At 39.7% G+C, this 27,699-nt stretch overlaps 1 protein-coding gene across 7 annotated transcripts in view; it reads left to right on the top strand.

Moving 5' to 3' along the window:
• The first annotated feature begins 9,670 nt into the window (after nucleotides 1-9,670).
• PCGF3 (polycomb group ring finger 3) overlaps nucleotides 9,671-27,699 on the top strand; it is a 56,150-nt gene continuing 38,121 nt past the window's right edge. For 4 of the 7 annotated variants that reach the window (XM_030969196.1, XM_030969192.1, XM_030969194.1 and 1 more), the window contains exon 1: nucleotides 9,671-9,940. The gene's annotated coding sequence lies outside the window, so the exon portion shown is untranslated. Of the gene's footprint in view, nucleotides 9,941-10,213; nucleotides 15,780-27,699 lie in introns of those variants that run through there. The other 3 variants (XM_030969195.1, XM_030969189.1, XM_030969188.1) reach the window with 2 other exon arrangements.

Genomic DNA, 27,699 nt, shown 5'->3' with positions numbered 1-27,699 from the left:
CTGTTTTGTATTCAGGAGAGTTTCAGGTTGTTCAGTGTCCATCTGGCATTAGACATGGGGCTAATGAGGAGGAATTACTTCTAAGACCACTTTCTCAAGTGTAGGTCTCTGAGCTCTCACAGATTTTTTGATTGCTGTGGTTTTTTAATGATAGTTGAGCATTACATGTATTTCAGATAACATGGTAATTGAGCTGGTACTGTTGACCAAAGAGGCTGTTGTAATGAAGTCGTGGATGGCTGCTCAGTATGCAAATGTCATAATGACACTGAACTCTGGAAAGCGAAAAGCACCCATATGGGAACTGTTTGCTGTAGCACGCAACAAATCTTTGAACGGCCCAGTCTTAAATGAGCCAAGCTGGATCTTTAAATAAATGGGTGTAGATTAACCATTAGATTATTATCTTCAGTAATGATTAAATTCTACCCCATGGCACTCAACAGAATTCTCTTTGACAGAGATTTGGAGCCAGGAGAACCCCTTCCCACTGCCACCCATCCCATCCCAAAGAGAAAGGTCGTCCTGTAGGAATCTGCTGAGGGATTTGTTCATCTCTAAATGAGGAGCACAGAACAGCTGCAACCCCAGCTAAGATGGCCCTGACATTGCTCTCAGTCCAGCCACAGCCTGTTGAGCACATTGACCATTTCATTAGACTGGAGATAAATGTGAAGTTCCGACTCTGTCTTTACATATAATGAAAATTTAATTTAAATGTCTTAGGCATAAATTTAAATGCCAAACTTTGTATCCACAAACTTGGTTAGTTTACATTAGGGGCTGGATCTGATTTCAGAGAGTGCTGGCTAAAGGAGCCACATAACTGGTTTTGCCAGGTTAACTGCCCACTTTCTCCAAAGTCCTTTACTGTCAGACTAGTTTTCTCCCAGGTTAACAGTGAGGACTAGCTCTTGAAAACCACCAAAACAGTGCTAATAAGGTAGCATTTGAGGTACAAATAAGGAAAAAAATGTTAGAAAAAAATACAGATTTCAAAGCAGGCTAGTACCATGGCTGGTACTTCACCAGTGCTTGTAGCTTTATTTTTTGTTCTCAAAGAAACATGGCACACTTTCATTCAAGCCAAAAACCTGAAGGAACCTAAAAGGGATTTAAGAATGGAAGCAAGGTTCTAACTCAATTTTGCTTCTTATTAAAAAAAATAATTAAAGGCCAATATATTTCAAAAGGGACTAAAGGTATTGATTTAAGAAACCAAAACAAGATGCCAGACTTCTAGAGTGATTATGCAATGCTTCTTATATTGCACCAATTTGAAATACCCCAAGTCATTAATCACTGGTGACTAACATCATCTTCAGAGTTCATAGAAGGAATAATTGTGTTGCTGTCCATGACTGGGAACCTTAGCAGACTAAGATTCATTAATCCGAGCTGTCTTTTTCTCAAGGAAAATGACAGCTCTTATAAATTTTATCTGTAGTTTTCATATGTGTGGGTGATTTGGCTGACTCATTAATCCAGGCAGAGATTGTTAATCAGTGGATGACTGCTATGCATGCCACAAAACCATGATTCAGATTTGCTCCTTTATGGAAATGCCTGATTGAAATAATAGTATGTCTTACATTAAGCTGTAGCCTTCTTATTTGGATCTTTGTTTTCCTTAGAAAAATGGCTCATGTCTGCCTCCTCCAAATCTTTGCTTTCCTTTGCCAATCTCCAAGACATTCAGCAATAATTGGTGACCTCAGTCGCTAGCTGGCACGAGGTTTATGATAGCAGGTGGCTGGGTCAAGAGACACTACATCACTGTAGCCCTCTTGACGGAAAGAGCTGCAGTTTTTACTAAACCTGGGAAGGAAGAAGGGGTACAGGAGCCAGGCCTTCATTTCCTTTGTTAGGCTCAGTGAGTGTGTCATTGCAGGAAATTCCTTTGTGGCCAATGCAGAAGGAGTTTTAGATAGGCAATTACAGACCTCCTGCTGAAATGCTTGCCCTTTTTCCACTCAGAGAGCTGATTTATTTCTTTGGTTTTGAGTGAATTAGTTCTTCTACAGTTGTGTAGAAAAACTATCCATGTGTGCAGTTACAGAATGGTACAGATACTGTAGAAGCAAAGAAGACTTAGAGGAGGTAGTTAGTATTCAAATCTTAGTATTCTCCAGTATAAACTACTGTAAAAAGGTTAGTCATAAGCCTGAAAGTGTTGCAGGCTTTGGTACATGTTGCTGGACAAAGGCTAACCACCTCAAATCAGCAATTCCTTTACTAAAGCTATTAAAAAGAAACACAAAAACAACCCCTCAACCCAGAACTTTCTGAGCTTTATAGTGGCTACATTTTAGAAGAAGGCCTTCATTCTAAATGTCTTTTCAAAACCTGTCATAATTTCACAGCTTCAACTATATCGTAGTTCAGCATACCTTGTTTTGAAAGCAAGAGGAATGCACTAGTGTCAATTTGAAAATGCAATAAATCTAACAAGCCAGGTGGCTTTAGGTCATGGCACATAACCTTGAGACACTGCCACATAACCTCTTAGGCTCAATAACAAAAGGGGGGGGGGACACAAACAGAAGGGAGGACACCCATTTCGTTTCCCCTACCAATGCTTTCAAGTTTTCTGCAAAAGAGAAGTGTGCTTGCAGAATATCTGAAAGTGATAAATGGGGAATTAGCTTTTACATACACTAACTACATTTTCTGTGAAACTTAAGAAAAAACAAATCCAAGCTTCTTATGATCTTTCCTCCACTTTCTCTCTTTGCCCTCTTTATCCTCTCCTACAGACTTTCAAAGTTTGTTTTAATTTTTTTCCTCCTTCTTTGCAGTATTCTTCCCTCTCTTAGTATTAATTTGTGCTTAATTTTTCCCCTGTTTAATTTGCCTAGCAGATCTCAGGGTGCCTATCTCCCAGCCTCCTTTCATTCCTCTTGCACAGCCCATTGCTTTGCTCCTTGGCTATTCTCTTAGATAAAAATGAAAAATACTATGCAGTATTAGATGATGGAGAAGTGGAGGAACCAGTTAAAGATCTATGGGTAGGTTCTCTGCTTATAAAGAGGAATACAGTCCAAACACCTTCACTGTCAATATCTACAAGAGATTTGCCTCCAATTTGAGATGTCTAAGACTGTCTTTGGACAATTATCCCACAAAATTACATCAGTATCTCATCCAAAATAAATAGCTACTTTGGTGACTTTCACTCAGCATTAAACATTTCTCTATGTCCAAGGTTCTATCTGTTCCTCCCTCCTGGTATACTCTTCCAGGTATATATCACAGAAGGAGGAAACTTGTTCCTTTGTGAGACAGGGTCACAAAGATCAACCAGAAAAAAAGTGATTTACAGTAAAAGGCCTTGCCTTGCCAAGTGCCTTGCGAAGGTGGCTATTTTTCACTGAGTCACATTATCTATCTGAATGTTAAATTATAATAGGTAGTTCCTAGGTGTGGGCATGGTTCTTGAAAGGTCCAGGTCACTAGCAAACTGGTTTAATCAAACAGCTTTAGACATCCTGTTTGTTCTTCATATATACACACATTTGAATCCTTTTCAGTCTTGGGAGTCTCTGCCTAAAGTTGAATAGCTCAAATGCTTCTGTGGAACTTCATGGTAATTAGGTGGTGGTGTTAGTAGTTCCTGCTTCAAGAAAGGCTGTGAGAATCACCCACATGATGCAGATCCAGGTATTTCACTGGATGGTTTGTGTCACTTAGCACAGAAAGTCTCATGCAGAATCCCTGTAACTCTTTCAGTCACAACAGAAAGTTCCATCAAGTCCCACCTAAAGCTGCTCAGGATGTGGTTTCTCCCTGTACCTGCAGGTGCAGCCTATTCTTGCTGTACTCAAGTCCAGCCATATGATGCAGTTTATCATAAGACAACTTTTTCATAATGGACTATAACTATTTCTTCAGAGTGGGGTGGCTGGTTTTGGCTGTGGTTGGCACAGTATGAATATGCTAGTCCCCTAAATGGATATGATCAGAAGGTGAAGATATGAAATTCCTGAGGTCTTGATGGCAATAAATTATTATTATTATTGAGCCATTTTTAGTCCCTATGTCTTTCTCCTGATTCCTAGATAAACAGCATAGTTTACCTCAAAAGCTGCAGCAGCATCTGGAAACATTTGCACTCCAGTACATCTGCTATTGTCACTGACCTGACAAACTTTAGCCTATCATCAGGATGTTCCCCTATTTTTCCTGCTACAAGAAACCTGATCACAAATTTAGAAATCCTATGGTAGACTTTCCTAACTACTTGTCCAATTGCATATGGATTAATTACCAGGTGACCACATTTATAAGGAAAAATGCTTTCCAATAGCATACTGGACATGTCCATCTACTTCCAAGATAATTCATCAATCTCTTGTAATAATATTGTGAAAAATGCTATAGAGAAGCCTTGCAAAGAATTGGAAAGCTTAGGAGGGAAAGTCCAAGGATACTCAGGACAGGTTTTAAAAGGAGATTGTTAAAGGCCTCAGGAATCCCCATGCCTTGCTGAAGATCACAACATGTGCTAATGTGTCTTCCCACGGAAAGAAGTATTTGTACTTCAGCACAAAAGACAATAGATGATAAGTGGGTCATCCTTTTATAGAAGGAGATCAGGTTGGTCAACCAGGACCTGCCTCCCCTAAACCTTTGCTAGCTGGGCCTGATCCCCTGGTTGTCCTGTATGTGCTGCATAATGGCCCTCAACATGATCTGCTCCATGTCCTCCCCTGGCACCCACTGTCAGACTGACAGGCCTGCAGTTCCCTGGATTGTGTCTCCAGCCCTTCCTGGAGACGGGTGTCTAGACTAACTTCTGGTCACCTGGGACCTTCCTCTTTAGCCACACCTGCTGGTAAATAATTGAAAATGACTCAGTGACTCCACCAGCTCCCTCAGTACCCTTGGGTGGGTACCATCTGGTCCCATGGACTTGTGCGTGTCTAAGTGGTAAATCAGCACATGCTGGATTCTCAAGAAGAAATTATTTTTATCCCTTTTTCTAAATGTTCCTTTCTCCTGGAGCCTGCTCCTCTTTACAGACTTTACTTCTGGCTTACCGCCTCTGCTTTTAATTTTGTACAGGTTGCATGGAAGTGTGTCTGAAACTAAATTGCTGGAATTTAAGTATTGATCTTTGTGGCTTGTACTTGTGTAGTCAATCAAAAGACTGACCAGTGTTCTTGTCAGTGTTCAATCTGGCAAACTAGAGCCAAATTAAAATTGATGGTCATGAAGAAGTCAGGAAGGTAAGCACCAGTCAGGAAGAGAACTTCCTCCTCAGTTTCAATGCAATATCTATAGATGACAGTCCCAGGGACAACACATTGCCTTGCACAATGCAGTAGACTGCTGATAACTTTCCTCTTACTGGAGCAGGCTCCAGGTTCTGAGAACAGAATATCCAAGATGCAGAACTCCTGGGACCTGAGAAAGATTTTCTGTTTTGCTTCTCCCTGCTGCCCCCTGCCCTCAGTATAAATTTCATCATTTAAAAGTAAGTATATTGCTAAAGATTTTGTGTTTAAAACCCAGATTGTTGAAGGGATCTAAGCTGTATTTATGTAAGTAATTAGTGGCAAAATATTCTTATTTTTTGAGTCACTAAATCCTTCACTATTTCCACTTTTCTATCTAATGCTCATCTTTGAAACATTAAGAAGTTTTCTGATGAGGAAGACTTCATAACCAGAAGTTTCTAATTGCTAGCTAACAGTTACATGCTCTGGCAAGAGCATTAATCTTTCACTTACCAGAGGAAATATTTGTAAAACTAGAGATACTTAAACGTCTGTATTTGCTTTTTCCCCCTTTTCAAATGATTGCTGAATCAGTTTGTCTCATACAGTTCAGTGGATTTGACTAGGGAATGAACTTGATTTATTTGACATTGAGACCAGAAAGAAAATGAAGGATTTTTTTTCCATGGGAAATGGAGGACCTTGAAAGCCAAGTAACAGTGACGATTGAACAGCTCAAGTGGGTTGGAATGATTGAAGGTATAGTTAAATATTTATCACTTGGGTTTAAACCTCACTGAATTTTATAGTATCCTTAATTCATAAAAAAAAATTATGTAGATCAGTTTAGGAATAAAACTGTTTAACTAGAGACTCAGAAAAGGCCAAAGAATTTATCAATTCTTTAGCAAGGACAACAGGGAGAAAGATATCAACTCACCAAACCCAAAATTATTGAAAGAAACAGGAATTTCCTACTATTCCATAAATGCAGGAGGATGCATAACAGTTATGGTGTTAAAAACTTATGGTTGTCATGCTTATGCTCAGGTAACATCTATAACAAAATGCTGAACAATATTTCAGAATGTCAGAATTTGGGAAGCAGTGAACCTCCAAATAGTCTCTTGCCAAGACAGTTTGCTGGTTGATTGGCCTGTCACCTATGCAGCTGTGTCTGTGGGGGGTGGTAGCTCATAGCTCCTCCTCCTGTAAAGGACCTCTAGGTCTTTATTTTTAGATCAGAGGATTAATAGACCACATCTCTGAAGCCAGAATGTCGCTGTGGTGAAATTGACATTCAAATGACTGTCTTCCAGTGGTTCCTGGGCAAGAGTGAAGTTATCATTCAGTTCTTAGGATGACCATGCAGAATCTATAATGTAAGAATGGCAGTGCTTGGTCTGGTGATAACTAAAGAAGCGACGCTGCTGCTCTACCTTATCCTCCTTTGTGCAGGGATCCTGAGTGATCTCCAAATGCCCCTTCCAACCTCACACATTCTGTGTGTGTGTTCTGATAATGCCTATATCTTATAGACTGATCCATTAGAATATGGTGCTTAAATAATTTGTGCCTGGTGCATATGTGTATGAGAAATAAGCTGGCCATTGCTTGAGCTGTTTGGTTTTGGCTGCAAGATGTTTGAGCCCAGCCTTGAGATCTTTGATTTCTCCATGATTCTCAGGGACCAAAGTGAGGCTGTAGTTCTCCAAATTATCTTTCTTACTGTTTTCAAAGACAGGTGAAATATTTACTATTCTCCAGTACTGGGGGACTTGCCTGGTCACCATGATCTCAAAAAGGTAATAGTTGGGGAGTAGTCTTGCAATGGCATCAACAGACTCTCTCAGCACTCGCAAACTGTCTCGTTCACGGACCTACAGAATTGATGTAGCTCTTGTGCTCTGAGAAACTACTGGATATTAGTTCTCAATATTTCTCTTTCTAAACACGTTATCATAGTAAGTCTTAAATTAGAGTAATTCTGTCCTTTATTTTCCTACTTTGTGCTTTATTAATTTTATTTGCTACTTTTCTGCTTTGCTTATGAAAATGTGTTGCTTTGTTGGGTTTCTAGTAATTTCTTTGTTTATACCATTACTATTAACGTTCTCATGCTGACCAGTTCCTTTTCACTGTTAGAAGACCTAAAGAAGGTAAAAAAACCTTCTTTTACCTGAGACGTTTGGGGTTCTTTTCTGTCAAGAAGTTCTCAGATTCTGTTCCATGAATTGTTTTAGTGAGGAAATACATGTTTCTGGAAGGTAGAGATTCAATTTACCCACGTTCACATCATGCTCTTATTTGGGTGAAAATTGTGAAGACTATTGCATGTAAAGCGAACTTCAAGATTCTTTTAAATGCAGTTTCTAGTTCTCCTCAAGTTACTCTGAAATTCCGTAGTTTGACCACGGCTTACTGACTGCAATGCAAACAAAAAGTTTCACTTCTCTTCTAATATCCAGTGTTGTAGTTCACAAAAAGGCACTCTAATTGTGATATTAGATGCTTTAGTCACTGGCAAAGCTTGTATTTCAGAAACACCACTTATGTCTAACACACACTTTTATGGTATTGCTGAAGGCAATAGCACCGATGTTGGGTGATGAGGTTGAGAAGACAGCAAACCACTGCCTGTGCTCTGAGGGTCACAAATCTTATTACAGTAAATTGTTGTAGTAGACATGGTCATATCATCTTGCTTAAGGTGCCATCTTCTAAAAAAATTCTGTAGTAAGAGAAAGTCAACACCTATACACCATGGCCTTAATGGTTTTCCCAATTTGTAGTGTTTGGTCTGGAAACACTAGGAAAAAACAAGCCAACCAAACAAGAAAAGCAGGCATACAGTTTACAATTTCCTGCACATACTCATAGTTTGTTACTTTTTCTTCTGGCTACTTGAACCCCAGTTCCAGGGGTCATATAGGAAGCCCCATTATTTTCTACCACACACAACAAAGTAATTTGTGGTCAAACTGGAAACAGAATTTATATTTCAGATAGACAGGATGCACTCATGTAACTACATAACCCTTGAACTGAAACAAACCAAATCTAAAATGCTGACATATTTTCCATTAACTCAGGCTTAGCATCTGGAAAACATAGCTCCCAGAGCCAAGCAGAGCCCCTGTCTTGGCACACAATAAAAGCTCAGTAGTTTGTAGAACATGGAGGGCTTCTGCCATATCAGATAGCCCATTTCCAATGGCATTTTTAGACAAGGTGGAAGATTGTCTCAGCTCATTCTTTGTTGGAAAGGAAGAAAGAGGGAAATATGCAGGTATTTTAAAGGATTACATTCAAAATATGTGCATATTTGAGAAGGTGAAGATTATTTTGGTGTCTTTAGTCTTTGGACAGGTGAATTTTTAAGTACTTGCCTTTGCAAGTTAAACATTCAGCTGTTTGGTACAAACTTGAACTTGGCATGGGCGTCCCAAGCTTTGCGCATGCTCTTTGACCTATGACTTCACACCTTCAGGAAGACAGCATGTTTGTCATTTCATCAGTCAGGAGTGTTTTGAGCCACCTACAGTTTGATACAGCGTGTCTTGCGGCCAGCACTCTTACTAAAATTTCTCCTTCCACTGAGCTCCCACTCGTTTCCACTCTCATCAGCTGGAAAGACACCTGTGCGCTTTTGAGGAAAACCTTTCAGCAAGAAGAGGTGGCTTGGAGCAACGCACAGGGCACATCCTGCCTAAAAGCCAACCACCTTTGCTGATGTCACCTTCCTGCTCAAAAGTTGCACGGATTGTTCAAGGTTGGGCACACAGTCTCTACTCCTACCCCTGCTCTCTGCTGGTGTGGCCTCACCTTGAGTGTTATGTACAGTTCTAGGCACCTCAATGTAAGAAAAGTATCAAGCCATTAATGTCCAAAGGAGGGCAGTGAAGACAGCTTTGAGGGGAGGCCATTCCAGCAGTGGCTGAGGTCAGCTGGTCTGTTCAGCCTGGAGGAGTCTGAGGGGGTATTGGAGTTGCCAACATCCTCACCAGGGGAGACGCACGGGCAGGCACTGACCAGTGACAGGACCTGAGGGAATGGCCTGAAGTTGCATCAGAAGTGCTTTAGGCCAGGTATTAGGAAAAGGTTCTTCACCCAGAGGGTGTCTGGGCACTGGAGCAGGTCCCCCAGGGAAGCGGTCACAGCACCAAGCCCGACAGAGCTCAAAAAGCCTGCGGACAATGCTCTCAGGAACATGGTGTGATTCTCAGGGGTGTCCTGGGAAGGATAAGAGTCGGACCCGATGATCCTGATGGCTCCTTTCCAACCCAGCGTACTGTGCGGTTCTGTGACCGGGACATGGCTCGGGCCCAGGCCTGTCGGGGGCTCCGGACCCCCTTTCGCCGGCCCCGCTGCCCGGGGGAGGGAAGGAGGGGGCGGCCGGCGCCGTGCCCGGGTGAGGGCCCCGCGCGCATGCGCCGGTAGCGCGGCGCCCCCGCTCGGCTCCGCTCGGGCCACACTCGGCTATTTCCGCCTCTTTGTTTTAAACTCCGGGCCGAGCCCTTTAAATCCCCCGTTTTTCTTTTTAAAATTTTCTTGGGGAAGGGAAGAGGGGCCGGTGTTTCCCTCCGCCTCGCGTTTCCGACTCGTCTGTTCTCTGCCCTGCGGTGGCGCTCGGAGAAGGACGGGCCGGGGAGCGGAGGGTCGGCGGCGGCGGGGGGAGCCCCCGCTGTAGCCCCGAGCGGCGGCCGCGCCCCCCCCGTCAGGTCAGTGCGGGGCCGGGGCGGGCGTGGGGGTCCCGGCCTTGCCCCGCCGAGGGGCTGGGGGGCAGCCGAGGAGCTCGGGGGCGGGGCGGGCCCGGCGCTCCCCCGCCCGCCTGCGGGGTATTTGCGGTGTGGGCTGCGGGGTGAGGAGGGGGTGCGGGAGTGCGGGCCGAGCGTCTTTTCCGCCCCGACGGCTTAGGTGGCTGCGGACGAGCGGGCCGGGGCTGGGGGGGGCGCTGGAACTCTCGGGGCGGGCGTGGGGTGGTCGCAGGCGGGGTGGGGGTTTTGTGGGGTTCCTCTCCCGAAACTGTCAGGGAGTCTCCGTGGGCCAGGGGAGCGACTGTCTCTGTCCTGCCGCGTGTGCCCACCGCGGGGGAAGGAGGCTCTCGGGTGCTGGAGGAAAGGCAACCCGCACACCCCCCGCCCCACCCGTTCCTACCCGCGGGAGGAGTTGCCGGTTGCGTGGAGGGGCCTGGGCAGGGGCAGAATCCCACGGCTTGGGGAGAAAGGGTCTCTTTATGAGTGGGGGGGTGAAGATGGCGTTTCCAGTAAGGTGGAGATAGAGGGGACACGTCCCTTGGGTGTGCGACTTCAGCCGTGCAGGTATGTGGCTCCAGTGCTGTGTATCTATGATAGGAAGTTGTGAGAAATAGGAAATTAATTGGTACTCGTAGGTAAAGTACAGGGGCTTGAATTGTTTTACAGTCTATAGTCTGTAGTCTGTTTTACAGTCTAGAGACAAATACACATGTATGTGCACACACACATGCACACGTATATACATGTGTATGTGTTTAGTGTTAAGAAATTTGGAAAGTTTTCTAAACCACTGAGTTCTAGTAACTTGTGGTGTCACATTTGGCCTTTTAAGTTGGTCACTTCTAGCCTGAAAGTGTTGGGTGTTACTTCAGTGTCCTGTGTGGAAAGTTTTGCATGTCTCAAAGTTTATAAGGTTCAAAGAGATTTGATTATTGAGGGTTATCAAGTGCTTGGATGTTCTTTTGCTGCTTCACATATTTGCAATTTCTCCTGGTTTTTTTTTTTTTTTTGGTTACAAAACTGTTTGTGCAGGCTTTTTGTCAGATCAGTTTAGGCTCTTCCTGCTTTCTGTATGAAATGCATGCCTCTGAGAAACCAGTTCAAGAAATTCTGGTTTATTACCCCTACATCCTCTGGAATGTTCTGAAAATATTGTCTTTGGTGTTTTTCAAAATAATACTGTGTATTTTCTTCCAGAGTGTCACAGAAGAATTAAGTCCATGGATGAAAAGCTTTGAATTAAAAAAAAAAAAGTTGAGATGAGCCTTTATGTTTAAGGAGCATCCCATGTATGTGTCCTCCATTATAGATTGGTTTTGTTTATACAGAATGAACAATTAAGCATGTGGTAGCTATGTTGTTAAGAGTTGTTTTAGTTCTAATAATAATCTTTTAACTGTGCTGTTAAAAGATATTATTAGTTATTTTGGGGTAGGATACTTGTGAAGTTTTCTATTAATTCTTTTAGTGGCAGATCAGATCAGATCAGATCAGAATCTCAACTGTGGTACTTATCATGTGTCTCATAAAGGTGCTCTGAAATTCATAAAATTCTTTTGTGACAACTGGAATAGAAACAGAAACTTTGTATCCTTTCAGTAGCATTACTATTTCTTTTGAAGCTATACTTGTAGACAGGTTATAATGTGTTTAAGGGAATACAGAAGCTGTGCAGAACCCAAGATACGTGGTGGAAACACATAGGATGCTTTAGAAGTGTGTCAGGTGACTTTCTGCAAAAGCTTGGAAATAAAACATTTCATAAACCAGTTCTGGGGGAAAATCTATTGAATTTCTTTCAGTCAGCTGATCTGGCTGATTTGATCTTGTTACTCTGCTGTCACTGTAGAAAATCAAGACTGAACACTTGAAAATGTTACAATAAAGTAGACTAAGAGTTTGTAATTATCCTAGCCTAATAGTAATGCCAAGAATGGCAGAAATTAATTGCTATGGTATGAAAGATTTCTGCTACTAAGAGGCTGTAAAGTACAGCCTTTAGTCGCTGCAGCTGTCCTGCTCTTACATCTGCTGTCCACTTACATGATTCAGAGGAGGTCATCTCAAAGCTTTATATTTGAGATACAGGTAAGTTTTCTTGTCAAGAACCGTTCTACACTTACTTTAATAGCTTTCGTTTCTTTTTTCCCATATGGCCATTTAATATAGGTAGCGTGGCCTTTTTAGCTTTTGTCATGTAATGAACTGCCAGGACTGAAATAATTCTGGATTAAATTCCTGAACTCTTTGGGTGACACCGTGAGAATAAGTTGAAGCATTTCCACTGAAACTCTTAAGTGGAGCTACTAAGCTCTGAGCTACGAAGTGGCTGTGGGCATGATGTTTTGAAAAGCATGCATGTTGATAGCCTTTCACTCTATAACTACTGTTCTAAATTACGATACCGGCTTACAAGAAAGTTTAAGGATGTCTTGTATTTTATAAAATAAATATTTTCTTTACTTCTTGCTTTGGAACTGTTGTTGTTTGGTACATGTATGTAGTAAGTCAGTAATTACTAAGTGGAAGTTTGTTTTGATAGTAGCATTTGGAGATGCAGTTGATTTAAGACTGTCAGTATTCCTGAGAGGTTATTAATCTAAACCCTGATCTCTTTTTGTCAGTGCTACCAAAGATGTTCAGTGATGTTTAAAGTTCTCTGATTTGCTGGGTTAGGTTTGCTGTTCTATTTAAGGGAAATGGGGAGGAAAACCTTCTCAGGGCAGTTTGACTGCAGTTGGTTAGAAGCCAAGCAGAAGGTGCCCATGTCTTCTAGCTTATACAAGACTTATTTGGAAACTCTGTCTTGAAATAGTTTTGCATTACTTACACCACCCTTTTTAAAATACAAGCTTGCTGTATTAGACTGCAAGTTTAGGTGGTAAGTGAAAGTCTTACAAGCAGTACAAGAGAAAAAAGAATCAGGTTATTCTGTGTTAAAAGCAATCTTACCTATTGTGATATGTAACACATTTTCACTGCTAACTGAAGAAACACTATAAATAGTGGTTTGTTCTATAATTGCTCTGAAGAGCCTAGAGAAAACTTGCTGCTTTTATTGAAATTCATAGAATCATAGGATGTTTGGGTTGGAAGGAACCTTAAACATAATTTTGTTCCAATTTCTCTGCTGCGGACAGGGACACCTCCCGCTAGACCCAGTTCTCAGGGCAGCATCCAAATTGGCCTTGCACACCTCTAGGGATGGAGTGTCCACAGCTTCTCTGGGCAACCTGTTCCAATGCCTCACCACCCTTACAGCAAAGAATTTCCTTGCGGTGTCTAATCTAAACCTCCTGTCTTTCACTTTGAAGCCATTCCACCTTGTCCTGTCAGTAAATGCTCTTGTAAAAAGTCCTTGTCTTTTCTTGTAGACTCCCTTCAAGTACTGGAAGGCTGCTGTTAGGTCGCCCTAAAGCTTTCTCTTTTCAAGGCTGAGCAACCCCAGTTTGCTCAGCCTTTCCTTGTAGGAGATGCCCTAGCCCTCTGATCATCTTGATGGCTTTCTCTGTACTCGCTGCAACAGGTCTGTGTCCTTCCTGTGCTGCGGGCCCAGAGCTGGATCCCGGGTTAGGGTTAGAGCCACATGGGGTCTCACCAGAGCAGAGCAGAGGGGCAGAATGTCCTCCCTGGCCCTACTGGCCGCCACCAGCAGCCCCAAGTCCTTCTCCCCAGGGCAGCTCTTCATCTGTTTATCCTGCCAGCTTGATTGGCTCACCAAGGCTTCCCGGTCTGGATGCAGCTCTGAGCTCTTGCTCAGCAGTCCATTGCTCCCTCCCTCAGGAGCTTGGGAACCCCCCTGTACATCCTGATCTAGTGCTCAACCCCGCACTTACCTCAGTCACTGCTGGTGATGCTGCCTCATTGTCTGACTGAAAATTAGCTTTTCTCAATAATGAGATGAATAAGTGCATCTATACATAAATCAACAGAATATGAAATTGAAATACTCAGTGTGGTGAAAACTAATTGGACTGAAAACCTCATGTGCTACTGGTAGTTTCACTGAAGTTTGTAGAGACCTGAAGTTTTGCAATCATACTGAAGAGCCAGCATTGTAGGAACAAATAAACCAGCAGTGAGTTCTTCAATGACATTATTTTCTTTCCATGTCTGCCTTTTCTTTTTTCTCTTTAATCAGAAACAATACTTTAGACTTGGAACTTCACACTATATGTAGGAACTTAAGGGTCTCTTTATTCCTTTGACAAACACAACACATACTTTCCAAAAGTAGGGGGTGGTACAGATCATTAAAAGTAGGGGGAATGACAAACTCTGGTGAGCTCAAGTTACTTGTTCTTTGTGCCAGAAAATGAGTGTTCTCACAGTTATGACTGCCTCTTTCAAATCACAGTTTTAAGTTGATGGAGCCGGTGGGGGAAATTGTTGAGGAGGTGGGGATGAGAACTGGAGTAAATCAAGGTATGTATGGTAGCATTATGATAGTGCAGGGATTGTAAGGAAGAAATATGCAAGAGTGATAATCAGGGGTTTTTTTTTTGTCATTTTGTTGCCAATAGAAGAACTTAAACTAGCTCTGACACTATTTTTCATATTTGCAAAGTGGCGTGGAGAAGACTTACTCTCCCTGCAGACATCTATATCGGATGATCTTAAGAGATAACTATTTTGTATTCTGAATTTTTAACTGACAGTAACTTAGAACTTTGTCTACATTAAAAAGGTTTGTGTTCTGGCAGCAGTAAGGATCCTTCTTGTTTTGATACTGAGACTGTCCTTTTTGCTGGAAACTGTTGCTTTATGAATAGCACTAAGTTCATTTTGATTTAAGACAGAAGGCATTCTGTGTATGTTTGGTGTCAATGAGAAAATGCTGTGCAGTACCTGAGTAATTAGGAGAGGAAAAGTTAATTTTTTAGGTTCATGGAATGAGTTTGATGTTACTTGCTAACTTGCAAATCACTGTTTTGTCAAGATTTTCCCTTAAGAACTTTTTTTTCTCTCTACATAACCAGACAGCATACAATGCCTTCTCTAGTTGATTATTATCCAGTAACATCACAATTATTATATATAATACAATTTTTGTTTGAATTATGATGATACTATACCAGTACAGGTCATCTTTGTTATTTTTTTACAATATGCATGCAAACATTACAGTTTTTGTAGTCATGAATGTCGTTTTTTCATGCAAATGTATCAGTGCAGTGTTTGATGAATTTTCGGGGCATGTGTTACACTGTATAATTTTTTCTGGTTTGTCGCTTGAAAGAGGAAGCTGAAAGATACAGTACAGCTGGCTAAGTTAGAAATTTTTTATTTATGAATAATTGTATGTGACACTTACTGTTGTATTTGAACTATAGAGTATAGAGATTGGCATAATAAAGGCCATGGGTCAGTTGATTACTTAATTAAAGGACATTGCCAAATTTATTTTAACTGACTAGACAAATGTTTTTACAATAAAAAAATATTTGTTTTACTGAGCAATGGCAATCAGTAGAACAGATTTGAGGAACTGGATTTTTTGGGGTTTTTTTTGTTTTTTTTTCAACATACTGTCCATACAAAGTACCATCTTTTGTTCCTCCAGAGTGACTTTTCCCAAAATTTGTTTGAACATGGAGACATTTAGAAACTTAAGCTTTGTCTTGGCGCTAACATCAAGGTGGTCTGGGATCTTAACTCCTGCATTTCAGATGATTATATTTCCTACTTTTTTGTTGTGATAATAACTGGATATTCTTTTATTTACATTTTTCCCCCTAATATATAAATTAATTTCTGGACACAAGGACTCAGATATTGATTTCAGGATTCAAAATAGGAAGAGGTAAGGAAATTTTTTATGTGCTTTGTAAGTACCTAATCATGCATGCTGCTAAAAGTGTATATGGCCCTGTTCCTACATCCAAATATTTACATTTTAGAACATAACTTCTGTTAAATCTGTATCTGTTAAAGATACTTCTAATAGTATTTCATCGCTTTAAGAAAGTGCTAACACACTGTATTCAAACCTATCTTCTTAATGCTTGAAAAGATTTTCTTTCCATCTTGGAGTTACTCCTTTCCTCTGAGGTCTGAACCCGACCAGTGTACAGTGTTTGCCTGATTGCTTCTGTCTGTACTCAGGAGAGCCCCTAAGTGCAGGGGCTGTTTACTGTCTGTTTTTGAAGCTTTATCAAATCTTTTTTAGGAAAAAGCAAGCATAACTTGTTAAATGCTCGCTTAAAATTTCTTATGTGTATGTGCAAGTTGTTCTTACCACATGCAAAAGACTACACTTGCGGAAAAGTTTGTGGTATAGAAAGTGTAGTAAAAAATTACACTCTTGTGTGAAATCCATGGTCTTAGAGAAAAATATTTACCTTTTTTAAGTAACATTTGCATGGATTTATTTAAATTGTTGAATGAAGTAAGTAATTAAACTATGTTTTCCTGCAGCACTTGCCTTGAACTAATTGCAAAGTAGACTTCCATCTTAAATCAATTGATGCTTTAAGATCATGCTTTTTTTCTTGGGTTGCCATAAGATGATGATTACTTCACAGATATTTAGTTTGAATATTGGTAAAATAAAGTTCTCTGACTTATGCTTGTTCTCAGATAAATTGCAGATGGACAATATTTTTCTATTTTCCCTTGAAAAATCCACATAGGCCTTTTCTGTGACTGAAATTACTGTGGTAATAACATATTTTACCAAAAGTTTCAATCTAACTATTGCTGAGTAGGAGGAGTTTAACCGAAATGCTTTTTAATAACATGTATTCTTGTTAATAGTGTTAGACTTGGTTGCACCAGAGTAAGTAATATATTTTCATATTAATTTATTAATTTTCTGTTTCTAGTCTTGTACTTCTCTTTCTTGAATGGCTAGAATGAGGTAGAAATCCCTCCCAAGATCAGGCTATTCTGCAACAATTTCAGAAAACTTGTGTTTATATTGGTAAAATACTTCATTTGTCATTTTTTGACCATTGGCCATAGGAAAAGTAGCCTAGTATTGTAAATGGCACCACACCAGGTAAAAAGGACTCCAGGTGGAGCAGTTTTCTTCTCTTCACTTTCTTGCTTGTGAGATTCTTTCAAGTTTTTTAAAAAGTCACCAGAACTGATCTACGTGGTATTAAGTGAATCTTGGCACTTCAAGGTTTCATTTTACTACATATCCTTTGTCTTAGAAATACATAGGTGTAAAAAGTACTGTATCAGTTGCAGTAGTTTTTAATGTAACATTTTAGGGATAACCATAGATACTGCCACTGGAAATTGTTTATCTAAATCTGTTTTCTCTAATCTGTAGCAGTTATTCAAATTATGTAAGGTTATTTTGTCCAGATAATAACAGCTCTTGATTTGTGTGATCATGATTTTATGACTAAAAATGGCTTGAATTTGGACAAAGTTTTGCAGATACAGGGAGGATAATATTTTGTTTTGTTTCCCATTGGTTTTGTTTTTTTCTTTTTTTTTTTTGGACGAAGATGTAGTTTACCCTGGCCTTTTTTCTAATTTACTGAATTTATCAATGCTATGTGTTGAAAATAATTGTAGGACTAATTATTTATATAAGCTATTCTGTGATCAAATACGTAAATCGATTATGGTCTTCTTTTGCTGCTTCCCTTAGGGAAGAGAAAGTACATCCTGTCCCCATTCTTCAGTTCCACTCTCCATCACTCCACCAAATGGGTCAAATTACTGTCATAGTGGAACTTGATGTACATTTCCAAAGCCAGTGCTCTGTCAGAGCATTTGTTCTCCAGTCACAAGCATCAGTTGCCAATGAATTGAATTTCTGGAGGTGTTTGGAAAGTGTCATAGGGGTTTTTTTTCCCCCCTTAATCTTTAGTATGGGAAATCCAGGGTATAATAAATGCGAAACGTTTCTTGAGTCCTTTTCTGTTGCTTCCATTATTAGGCCTGATGATACCATAAGATATATTCACTGTAAGAGTGAAGACAAAGGAAAAATGAGCTGCTTTTGCTTCTCCCCCAGATTCCTTAGCCATTTATGGCTTCCCATAAGTAACCTTTTTTTCGACTTACTCATCCATTATCGCCATCTGCAGAGTTTGACAATTTTAGCATTCAAATGGGAAAAAACCTCCAAATTCAGCTCTCTTCTCCTGACTTTAATCCAAAACCAAAGGAATGATTTTTAAAAATTTTTCCTCTGAAATTACATCTTTCTAGTGTGAAGAGACCTATACATGGTAAATCCTAAGAACAGAAAGTCTTTGAGATGCCCAGGATTTGCTTTATGGAGATCACTGGAGGCGTGGTCCTTTTTGACCTTGTCAGCCAAACTTTTTCTGGCGCATGCTTGTTGTGATGAATGTTGTGTTCTGAGGAATGGAGGGAGACAAGTGTCAGTGTGGGTGTCATCTATTAAAAAACTATTACATTTTTAATAAAATTGTTAAGTTATATTGGTTGTCTCTTATGGCATAGTTCAGTCACCAAAAGCAGGTCTTCGTGAATTGCAGAGGACTAAATTCAAGCCTACAGATACTACTAGTAGGCTGCAGTAGTTAAGAACTTGCAGTGAAAGATTTTATTTTCTTTTTACTGCATATCATACATCCATCTAGTATTTGAAATTTAGGGGTGTATGAAAGGGATTTGGCTTTAAGAAATTCCTGAGGGTAGTTTAAAAATATATCTAGAATGCAATTATTAAGACAAGTAGCAGAGATAATTATTTATTTACTTGTTTCTTGCATGGACTGTCAGGGTCTGTTTAAGCTGAGCCTTTTCAGAGAATAGTTTATTTCTGTAGTTTTTTAACACTTTGTATCAATGTGCAGCTGAAAAGTTTTGGGTGGTAATGGCTATCTGTTTGAATGGTAATTGTCAATTCTGTAAGTTCAGTGATGTTTCTAATGATGGATACCTTTTTTATACAGACTAAGCAAAAGATAATTATAAAAAGCTGTAGCTCATCAATGACTTGCCAGTGCTTTCTTTGTATTTTGCTGCTTTCTGATCTTAAACTGTGGATTAGAAAAGTTTATCAGTGTATCAGAAAATCATTAAGGCCATCTGAAATGCTGTCATGACTCTTCACAGCAAAAAAAAACATTTTAGTCATTATTTTAGTCATTATTTGTCTGCTTTCATAGTAGTTTTCCACATAGGTATTTTTACTTCATTTCACCTGTCCGTTAGTGCTGTCTTTTTTACTTGAAATTGGCAAGAGGTAGCTGGTTATTCGGTTTCTATTTGGACGTCTTTATTTTCACTGACAATTTCCTGTTACCTATAAAAGTTGGCATCAATGTCTTGTTATAAGGTACTCTGAGGAGTTTCATGCAGAGATCTAAATGCAGAACTTGTCTTCAACTCTTTTTTGGATTAAAACTAAACTATTCCAGAAACTGTAGAGTATCATTACCAGGACTGGATAAGGAAGAACAACTTAACTTTTGCACTGCTCAAGTATGTATTTTCTGTATTTCTGACTCCAGAGAAACAGCCTTCTGTCTGGCAAAATGGCAAAAGGCAAGACTGGAAAGGGAAACTTCTACTACCTGGATTATGTGAATCTTTTGTTAATGTTGCAGCAGGTGCTGAGGTGCTTTTAAGAGAAACTGGTAACTAACTGCTTACCTTCTCTGGGATTCAGTTAACCACCTGGTATATGGCAATTTAGCAAGTGTTTCCTTGGCTACTCCTTCCTGATTAAACTACAAGTGTTAATGAACTAGGGGAAGGAAATACAGGCTATCATTTTGGCAGATTTTAATAATGTATGCTGTTAAAACAGCACTTGAGAATTATGTCAGGCAGGTTGGTGGATGTACCTCTTCTTACACCTGCCTTTTTCCCTGAAGTTTCTCCTTGCTCTTCTGCTATATGAAGCCTGTATTGCCATAAAGTTGCCCTCATCATTAATTTGTGGTAGTATCTGTTAAAATAAGCACCTGATCTCTAAGAAGGTTTTGCTTCCAGGTGGTCATCTCCAGCAAGGGGAGTGGACAGTTCCAATCAGCAGTTTCTAAAACTGCACAAGTGAGTTTGTCTAAGCTCTTGCACAAGTGAAATGAGCCTCAGGTGGGATTTCATTGCCTTAGTAATTTAGACCTTTCAGCTCCTGCATACTGCCAAGCGAATTTTCTCAATTTTAAATAAACCAGCAAATGTCACATCATGGCAGGGATTAGGTCACTGCAAAGAATTCAGATGTAAGTGCTGAAGTCTCTGATGGTGTTATTGTTCACTGTGGGCAGTGTTCTTCATTGACACTGACAGACAAAATAGTGATGGTGTAATGGTGTCACTCTGCTTTTTGGTCAGAGTTTGAGGAACTATCTGTTAATGACTTGATGCAATGTGTGGAATGATTGATAGTCTGTGTTTCCTATCAGGTTTTCTTGAACTGTGACACATTATTCGGTTATGCAATGAAAAAAAAATTGTTACAGTAAAACTTTGGAAGTCTTTTCTTTCTGCAGTGTTTACGGTGAAATATAAAAACAAACCCAAAATCCACAAACCACCCAACAAACTGAAACAAAACCATCAAAAAACCTCAAACCAATACCCAGCAAAACAGAAGAAGTTTTGATAACTGTAGATATTTTTTTCTGTGAAGTATCATTTCATTGTGGAAGATAATGCATATTTTCATAATGCTAGACATTTTACTTCTTCCCTTTGTTCCTACATGCATGCAAAACACCAGATCTAATGATGACAAAAAAATGAAAATAGAATGTGAGTGCTTTAAAGGTATCATTCTTTCTACAAGTGTAAGTTTTCAAATGCTGTTGTCCTGCTGAGAATATTTTGAAATGGGAAGTGGAGTAATTCTCATTGCTGAAATCATTCAGACTTGGAAGTGTAGTAGTTGTTTTACATGAGCACACATAGCAATGTAAAGAAATTTCAGAGATGCCCGGCTCATGTCTCTGTAATTATTTCATTAAGCCTTCCACAAGCATGAGCGGAATCTTTCCTTCACATAATGGGACCAATCCTGAGTACAAACATAGTAAGAAAAATTAAGAATACATGAAATGTGAGAGACATGGCTGATGAAATCTAGTTATGAATGTCTTTTGTGTTTTGGTAGAAGATACTCTGTGCTGTCTGCTGGTTCTAATGGATACAGCACCTAATTGCTGAAAAATTGTAAAGGTTAAAAAAACCCTCTTAGGACAGCTGGGTTAGTAGTTTAGAACTGCTCTTTATGTTCCTCTTTTGATTTAATATGATAAAAGTGGTATGTTCATCGTGTCAAAATAAGCTCAGATCTTAAAAGCTGGAGTTTTACTGTATTGGTAGGATGTGGTTTCGTGCTTATTGGATGAGTCTAGAGGTTTTTATGCCCTGTCATAGTCCTCCTTTTTTCAAAGTGTTGTTTTTCACTTTCCTTTTTATTACCTGTCAATGTGCCCATTTCTTTCCTAATTCCTCTTAGATATTCCTTCTTCTACTACAAGCCTACATGTTTTTGTCACTCAGTTTTGGCAGCCTTCCTTTTAGTCTGTTTATATTGAGAGCTGTTATTTAAGTGCAGTTTGCATTGGTACAAAGGGAGAAAAGGACAGTTCTGCTAAGTTTGATTTATCCAGGTTACTGTTTTTTCCCTGCCTTTGTAGGGCTGACAAGTGCTTATTCATTGTCATTGATTCTGCAGAGGACAGATGGGCCTAAGGGGTTTTTGTGCAGCTGAGGAATAGTGTCTCACATTTTTCGGGCAGTTCTGCTGCTCAGTTGCAGGCTGATGGAAATGGCTTTTGGACCTTCACTGCTGGCTATCTGCTGTCTTTCAAGGGAAGTTCATCACATGACATGAATGGTACCTGAATGAAAAAGACTTAACCATAAGAAACATATGTACAGTATGAGGCCTGTGAGGTTGACACTGAAGAGGGGTCTGCTAGAATAGGAGGAGTGGATGCTTCTTCATGACACATGCAATCTCAATAATAAGTGATGATTTTTTCCTGGTATATTATTTTGCTTGCAGTGACTGACAAGTGTGGCTTTATCCCAACTGTTAATGGATTAATCTATCATTGAAATTATTTGTAAGTCTCCTTGTTAAAAAAGGGAAGCTTTTAATAGTGTATTCTAGCATATATTTAACAAGAAGAAATCTTCCAGTCTTTGTAAATAATACATAAAAGCCTCTTGTGGTTTAACTCCAGCCAGCAGCCGAGTAGATGCCTGTATTATCAACACTGTTCAGCACATATCCAAGACATGGCCCCATACTAGCCTCTCTAAAGAGAATTAGCTCTGTCCTATTCAAAACCAGCAGATTCCACCCCTTATTCCATATAGTTTACATCATGCTCAGGCCCACACTATTCTGTACAAGCTCATTAACCGCCATTCCCCTTCCCTCTCTTTGATAAAATACCCAGATGTCATTCCCGTAATCTGTGGATCACCCCTGCAAAATGTCCATAATATATCCTTTGAGTTTGTTTAGTCCATGACTTTGGGCTCCATCTGTTATGGTAGTCACTGAGGACGGGAGAGGAGGTGTGTTGCATGCAATTAATTTAATCCAATTACTGGGCACCAAAGCCAGCTCAGATTGTGTCACTGCTGTGCTTGGACTTCGGGAAGGCTTCTCCTCTGTTGGTTTGAGTAGTTCCTGTTATATTTACTCCTGCAACATACAATTCAGATAATGGATTGTAACAATTTAATGATATATCCATTATAATCTTCACACCTGATCCTTTTGGGTTTATAGGCTGTAATATTGCAGTGAAATCCTCTTCTTGTCCCCAGCCTTGCTGCAAGAGGACTCCTGTTAAGAGTCTAGTGTTAGCGGAATCTACATTGTAGGCCTTCCCGGGGCAGCAGGGACACAGCCTGCCTTACCATGGTCTTCAGCACGGGCTGCAAGGAACTCTCTGCTTCCCCTACTCCAGTGTGGGGCCCCACTAATGGATAACATTGTCCAACGTGGGTCCTTACCATGGGTTGCAGTTGTTCATAAACTGATCCAGTGACGGCCCCCTGTGGAGACACAGGTCCTGCCGGCAAACCTGCTCCGACATGGGTTTCTTACAAGGTCACAGCCTTGTTAAGTCATCTGCCTGCTCTAGCAGGGGATTCTACATGGGCTGCATGGATCACTCCTCCACCATGGAGAACACATCAGAGTCTCTTCAGTTCATCTTCAGACCAAAGTTGAACCTGTCAGCACAGTAGCACTACCCTGGCCATCTGCCAGTGTTACCAAAGTGTTTCCGGGCATAACTCAGGAAGGTGAGAAGCAGTGCAGCAGTACAGAAAGCAGTGAAAGCAAAAAGCAAGCACTAGCAAGCACTAGACTCTTAATACATGTCAGGAAAGCAAGCCCCAAGGCAAGCACAGGAGGCTGCTGTTTACCAGCTGAACTGTATTAACAGCTATTCAGTCTAATACATTCCAATAGAATCTGTCATTATCTTGAAGCCTTTGTGCCTCGTATCTGATGCAAAAAAGGACTGTGACGGTTTAACATGGTTTAAGGGTGTACTCTAAAAAAACTCATGGATTTAGGTAATGACAGTTTAACAGGGAAAGCAAAAGCTGTGTGCAGGAGCAGAGGAAACAAGAAAACAAATTCACTGCTACCCATGGGCAGTTGTTCAGCTATCTCCAGGAACAGGGCCCCATCACTTTTAACTGTCACTTGAGAAGACAAATACTATCACGCCAAATGTTTTCCTTGTTCCTCTTTCTTCCCCCCACTTAATACATGAAGCATTTTAACAATTACATTAGAGAGAGGAAAAAAGACAGAAAATGTTTTCAAAACCAAAGTTTTAAGATTTCAAGTTAAGAATTGAGGGAATTAAATGCTAAAAGAAATGAAGGACTGAACAGCTGTAGGTGGAAGGAAACATAGCTTTTGTGCTCTATTGGTTAAACTCCTGCTGTAGTATTTAATATGAAGTAAATAATGTAAACAATTTGTTTCTCATTGCCAGATATGAGGATTGTGTCTGGGGTAAGAAAGCTGCTGCAGCAAGAGTTCAAAGGAGACTTCGAGTTTGTTGTATCATTGCTGCAGTTTATATCTGAAAGAGCAGAAGGTCAGAAGAATGGGAGAAGCATATGAACAGAGTGCATCTTAGAGTCCTCTCAGGCTTTCAGGAACAAAAGAACAATTTTGCAAGGCTCCTTTATAATTTGAATTATATGGTACATGGATAGCTAATTTTATGTAATTTACTATCTGTACATTTGAACCCACAAAGACTCCAGAATACCTGCTAACCACTTGCAGGTTATGGAGCAATTCTAGAAACATTTTTTTTGTCATCTGTTGTAGCAGCACAGAGGCAATTATTCGGTAGATCAATGAAGTTGAAAGCTTTAGTAATTTAATTTTTTAAACCAAAGGATATGTAGTTTCTCAGGCCCTTTCAAATCTTTGGATTATTTAATCATCAAGTGCTGCTATTTGGGCTTAATCTACATGGGAAAGTGAAAAAGTGATTGTTGGTAAAACGTTTCTTCCTTTGAATTGTAGTACCCTCCTGCTTCTTACCAGCTGGTAGCTTCTGGCCTGTCGCTACATATTTCTGTTTTAACATCTACTCTTATTGGTCTGCCAGTGTACCTGGACCAATAAGTGGAGTCAGGTGACTGAAAACCAAAATTATTAAGGACCTTTTACTAGATAGCAAGAGGAATTGTCTTAAGACAATTACATGAAGATTCTTCCTCTCTATTTCAGAAACTATAGAGAAAATTGTTGTTTCTGATAGAGATCTGTGATGAAAGATCTAAAAAATCCTAGTACTCAGGTTATCATACAGTTACTTACTAGGGATACACATTTTTCTTGTCTTTGTTAATAAGTGGTTGATTTCTGGGGTTATAGAATTACATGTAATTTCTTATATAACTAGATGTTTTTATCATATAATTAGGATTTTTCAAAAATGGAAGTTAAAACATACATGTGTAAGTAGAATGAGGAAGGCAAAGATCACCAAAGCTTAAAGATTTTGAGGAGCTGATGGCACAGATCCATAAGGCTTCTTGCTTCTTCAAGGTAAACGTTTCAAGCCCTGGTTTTCTTATCTGGGTGGAGTCAGAGCAATCAGTTCAAACGTACACCATCAGATTCAAAGCTGAAAGTCATTTGTTATTTTGAGTTGTCCCTCTGTTCTGCAGAGGTCTTCATAATGAATGTTACACTCTGTTTCAGCTGTGGTTAAGACCTTAAATTACTTCTCTGAAGTGCATGGATATTAAACATTCAAAAAGTGATGTGAAATCAGGTAGTAAAATCTCACTGAAGATTTTTTCTTCGTGATATTCAGGGCTGGTTTTGATCTCAGTTTTAATTACTGGAAGCCAAGGAGCACGTGGTCTGTGTGAAACAAAGTGCTTTTTAATGACTTGTAGTTTACATCTCTAAATTCTCAGCATGTAGTATGTTGGAATATGTTCTTCCAGTGTTTGACAAATGTCTCCATAACATTTTGTCAAGACTTGATCTGGGATAGCACTCAAGAGTAGTCTTTTCTTCAAAAGCCAGAAGGCCTCTAGCAATGATTTTGATTTCTGATAATGAGCCAGATTTTATTTAGAGAAGGTCATAATGGTGTTCATTACAGAAAATAAGGTTACTTCTGCAGTAACGCTTTGCTTTTATAATATTTTAAGACTTTGGGAACTTTGGCACTCTAAGACTGCTTCCCAGTTTTATCCATGCTTGTAAATGGATGTTGATTGGAAATGACCTCAGCACTAAAAAAGGAAATAGCAAAATGTAAAGAGTAATTTGAGTGTAATTAAATCAGTGTTTCTTTGTCAGAAGTTGGAAAATGTTTAGTTGGATAAAATCTTGCCAGACAGATGTTTTTATTCAAGCTATCTTGCAGAGAATTTTATCTGTTGTTGCACAAATATTTTTCTGTGTCCTTGTATTTGTTACTTTGTTCTTAGGACTGTGTCAAGACCTTGTCGTGAGCATCTCATGGTCTAAACAATTAAGCATGTTTTAATTGGAAGAAGGGTCTGGAAAGCACCTAAATTAAGAGTTTTGAAGGAAGTGGTTTCACAGACTGAGGAACCAAGGCGGTGGTGTTTTGCTGCCAAAAAAATTTCAGCTTTCACCATGCAGTGTATCCTCTTTGCTTGACCATTCTCAAGTTCTCCATTAACCTTCCTGTTAATAAGTGAATTTACCAGTCCTGCAGAAGACCATCCACAGATTTGAGTCATTCCCAAAGCATCTCTAAGCTTTGAAACAGCACTATGTGTCTGTAAGATACTGTCTTAATGTGGCACTATTAGGAGGTGCTTTGAACTGTACAGTGGTGAAATTCTAAAGTCTGCTAATCAAGACAAGCTAGATGTCAGTTAAGAAAACATGTTTTCTAATGTAAAGTGCCACAAAATTCTTGCAAGGAATTTTATGGACAATGTAATTTATAAAAGCTTTTCTAAGTAAAGGTTTCATTAATGAAATTTTATTTAAATGTATACCTTACTAGTCTGTATAGGACTTTGTGTACATACAGGTATTGTACAATAAACCACAAATACAGCAGTAAGTCCATTTGATTTAAAAAAAAATCCACCAAAATAAAAGCAAAGAATAACTGTGGTATTTTAGAACTTTGAGACCCTTAAATCACCATTTCTAGTCGGATTATATTACAAATGCTTAAGATTCTCTTAGGTTTTCTATTACCAAATTAAACATTTGCTTTGAGGCAGTGTTTCCTCATTTTCCTGTTGTAGTTCTCTGTTTATGTTGCAGCTGCCTAAATCTTAACAGAATGAAATGGAAATGGCTTACATTACCAAAACATGATTTCATATAGATACATTAAATACATTACTTGCATTAGATACGTTACTTGCTGTTAGTGAAAGCAACTCTGTCAAAATGGTTCCTGTTGAGGGCAAGGTAGTGACTGGGCTGAAACACAGACTGTAAGTGTTTGCATGTGACAGATGAGTTTTAAAAACCATGCCCTCCCTATTAACGGATGAGCATAAAAGTTGTGAAGAATAATTCTTTATCCTATGATTCTTTATAGTCTGACATTATAGTTAAGTATGCATCCCTGATTTCTGTGATACTGAGTACAAGCACAGCCAAAACAAGTACAAGACACCAAGTTTTAAAGGTGTTTTGTTGTTTTCAAAACCTTTTTGTCTTGCCCTTTCTTTCTCTCTGGTTTTGTGCTGCTGACTCCTGCTCTGCCCACTGCATTACTTGTCTCAGAGGTTAAAAGGAGTGAATGATTCGGAAGGCTGGAGCTGAAAATGAAAGAATCACATTTCTGTTAGCAAGTGGCACTGCAGGTACAACAAAACTTAGACATTTTTGTGCTGATGCAGTAGAGCCACCTCATGTGCTCTCAGTTTGAGTCTCCAGATACACTGCTGCTCACTGCAGATCTTCTGCCCAGATACTTTTCCTCCCAAAGTACAGAAATTCAGTACTAGGTCAAAAGCTTGTAAATCTGATCACAGTAATTAGGGTCTCTTACTAATGCAGTTCAGTCTCTTGCTTCTGAAATTTGGCTGGCTAGCCAGTTGCCTTCATCCTGCCTGATGAAGGATATGTTGATGTGGAAAAAGCATGTTTAAATTATCGGAATTCACAATAATAAATATCCCTGTATTTTTCTGGTAGTATGCTTACTGCCATTTTAAATGTCATTCAAGAAAACCTTGAAGAGTAAAATCACCTTTTTATCCCCTTTATTGAGGTTTACACTGTAGCTTTATGATATGAATACATAAGACCGATACAATTTAGG

The sequence above is a fragment of the Camarhynchus parvulus genome, chromosome Z (genome assembly GCF_901933205.1).
Source record: "Camarhynchus parvulus chromosome Z, STF_HiC, whole genome shotgun sequence".
Classification (NCBI taxonomy): domain Eukaryota; kingdom Metazoa; phylum Chordata; class Aves; order Passeriformes; family Thraupidae; genus Camarhynchus; species Camarhynchus parvulus.
Note: the sequence above shows the minus strand (reverse complement) of the source record. Positions and strands in the feature narration are given on the sequence as shown.